Genomic DNA, 3,636 nt, shown 5'->3' on the forward strand with positions numbered 1-3,636 from the left:
TCTCAGGATTCTCCCCCACATACAGCACCACAATGTGGTGAAACAGGTCACCTGTACTAATGAATATCTAAGGCTCTGCCCCTTACAACATAACAGGTGCGACAGCTCTACCCAAGACATAGAGGCAAACTAACATAGGAGCCTGTCAAGATGAGGAGAAAGAGAAGTAGGGCCCAAAAAGGGGGAACAGATCAAGGTTCCAGTGGGAGAACTAAGCGATGAGAAGATAGCCAACCTAACAGACATAGAGTTCAAAGCACTAGTTGTAAAGATGCTCACAGGCTTGACAGATTTGCTTAAGTATGGCAAATGCATAAAGAAAGAAGTGAAGACTATGCTGAATGAAACAAAGGAAAATCAACACAAAACCAATGGTGAAGAGAAGAAAACCAGGGCTCAAATCAATGATTTGGAACATAAGGAAGAAAAAAACAGTCAACTGGTACAGAATGAGGAAACAAGAATTGAAAAAAAATGAGGAGAGGCTTAGGAACCTCTGGGACAACTTTAAACGTGCCAACACCTGAATCTTAGGAGTGCCAGAAGGAGAAGAGGAAGAGCAAGAAATTGAAAGCTTATGTGAAAAAATAATGAAGAAAAACTTCCCAAATTTGGCAAAGGAAATAGACATACAAGTCCAGGAAGTGCAGAGTCCCAAATAAGCTAGACCCAAAGAGGACCACACCAAGACACATCATAATTAAAACGACCAAGGTTCAAGATAGAGAATCTTAAAAGCAGCAAGAGAAAAGCAAAGTTACCTACAAAAGGGTCCCTATAAGACTGTCAGCTGATTTCTCAAAAGAAACTTTGCAGGCAAGAAAGTACTGGCAAGAAGTATTCAATGTGATGAAAAGCAAGGACCTACAACCAATACTACTCTATTCAGCAAAGCTATCATCTAGAATGGAAGGGCAGATAAAGTGCTTCCCAGACAAGGTAAAGTTAAAGTAGTTCATTATCTTCAAGCCATTATTATATGAAATGTTAAAGGGGTTTATTAAGAAAAAGAAGATCAAAACTATGAACATTAAAATGACAACAAACTCACAACTATCAATAACTGAATCTAAAAAATAAAAACAAAATCCAATTAAGCAAACCAGATAGGAACAGAATCATAGGTATGGGTATCATTTGGAGGGTTATCACCTGGGAGGTGAAAGGGGGAGAAATGGGGAAATGGTGCAGGGATTAAGAAGCATAACTGGTTGGCAAAGACAGAGGGAAGTTAAGAATAATATAGGAAAGGGTGAGGACAAAGAACTCATATGCATGACCCATGGACATGAACTAAGTAGGGTGGAATTGCTGAAGGGAAGTGGGGTACTGGGCAGAGGAGGGGAAAGGGAAAAAAATTGGCACTACTGTAACGACATAATAAAATATACTTAAAAAAAAAAAAAAAGAGTTGGTTACTTACAGTCTTCAGGAGGAGGGCATGCCACGCCATGCAGGGCTGCAGGAAGCACTGGGTCTGTCAGCAGGCAGAACAAGAGAGGGGGAAGGTATGGGCAAAAGCCTTTGCTGTGGTTTTCATGGGAAGGAATGCATGAGACAGGGTAAGCTGCTGAGCGTGTTTTGGATCAGATAGTTTGAATAATTTCTGTGGGCTCTGGGCTACAGGTGTGGTCTCTAGCTGTCCAATACCTTGCCGTGGGATGATTTAGAGCAGGGTGGTAGTGTCCTGGACTTCAGAAACCTGATAAAAGGAAATAAAAAGGGGTATGGACACAAGATTTGTTGGTTTGAGTACTAACGTTGTGCTTGTGCTCCAAAGGAAGCTATTTGCTATCTTTAAGAATTAGCTACCCCTTGGAGGGGCAATACTTTAATTTAGCTAATGAGTCTTATTTGAAAGATTGTTATGAAATAAATATTAACACCTCATAAATGTCATATACTGTAGCTTAAAAACACAGGATTATGATGGAATATTTAGGACCTATATTTTCCTTTCTTCAGCTTTGGCTCAATATCACAGCTTAATTTGTACTACGGTTAGGTTAGATGTAACCAATAAACAACAACAAATTAACAGGTATTTGGAGACTAGCTAAAGATAAATAAAATTTTGTTTAAAAAAGAAAAAGGTTATTTTTTCATTTGTCTCTGTTTAAACCTCCAGATCATTTTATGACTACAAAGACATGAACATTTTATTTTTGAGTCGGGGCAAGAGTAGGGAACACGTGTATTCAGTGTAGGAGTGGTAAAATTATTCATTAATTACACTTAGAGTTTCATTTTGCCATTTCTCTAATCATTGTTATGCCTGGATTCTGCTAGCGTGTTAATGAATTTCAGAAGCTAGGATCATTTTATTTTAAGTAGAATATGAAAGATATTAATCTTATGACTAAAGGTTAGTCCTAGAATAGTAATTTGGTACTGTATTAAGACTCCCATACAAGGTATTTAGAAAAATACAACAATTTATTTGGATTCATGTGAGAGTTGTTTTAGCATCAGAGGTTTCTCTTAGACTATGGGGATAATTTATGGAAGAATATTGTCCTCTATTTTCTTCTAAGAACTCATTTTGGATATATCATTTACTAATTGATCTTAGTCTCCTTTAGAACCTCTTAACTTTGAGGACTTAACCTTATTGAGTGAAAAAAGTGTTTCAAATTTATTGTCTACTGTATAACATTTCATGGTCATTATGCTCATTGTCTTAATGGCTCTCTTACAAACTACAGAGAAACACCCCCACTTATAATACATTAATATTCTGTTAAGAGGTATATTTTCATTTCTCAATTACCTTCATAGTTTTGCATGCTGTTTATTTTTTAAAAGAAGGTTATAATGTTTAATTTTTACTAAATTTTTATAAGCAAATGAAATACTGTGTGACAGTGTTTTGAAAAATAGTGCCATATATATGTGTGAGCTATAGTTTAAAAACTCTGATCAGGCATCTTAACATCCGTGTTTCTCAATCATTTGGCTGGTGTTCATATGGTAGACCCCCAATATAATTTATCTGATGATGCCTTTCTGGATTTTTTTTTGAAAGTCATTAGCCTTCTTCATGTACCATATAACTAGAACATTAAAAATATTTCCACAGCTTTTAGACTATGGTTTTATAGAAAAGTAAATAAGTGTTTCCTGCATTACTTCTGAATGTCTTCTCTATTTGAAAAATCTTAAATACTTTACTGTGGAGAGTGATCCACCACGACACTTGCTTGTCTTGCTGTTCAGCAATGTCACTTGTTACTTAACGGTAATTCCATTTTAACATCCAATCATGTTTAAATTATGTTACAACTTATTGAATAAAGCAATTTAACCTTGTATAGTGATAAACAGAAATAGTACAATGTCCCCCTCCCTCCAAAAAAAACTCCTTGTAATTCTTGCCCCTGATCTTTTCCTCCAGTGATTGCACTTTTATCTCAGGATTACACTGTTATCTCTTAAATGTGCCCTCCTTTATTATGTTGGGCCTATGATAATCCCAAATTCTTCCTTTATTCTTTATTAAATTAGGCCCATCATTATTATAGATTTCCCTTCTATTTCTTTTTTTTTTTTAAATCCTCACCCCATTGTCCATTTCCATGGTTCATTTACATTAGTTCCTTGACTAAACCCTTCCCCTTCTTTTCCCCCTTCTCCCCC

This window comes from Furipterus horrens, unplaced genomic scaffold (genome assembly GCF_987537825.1).
Source record: "Furipterus horrens unplaced genomic scaffold, mFurHor1.1.pri manual_scaffold_1, whole genome shotgun sequence".
Taxonomy (NCBI): Eukaryota; Metazoa; Chordata; class Mammalia; order Chiroptera; family Furipteridae; genus Furipterus; species Furipterus horrens.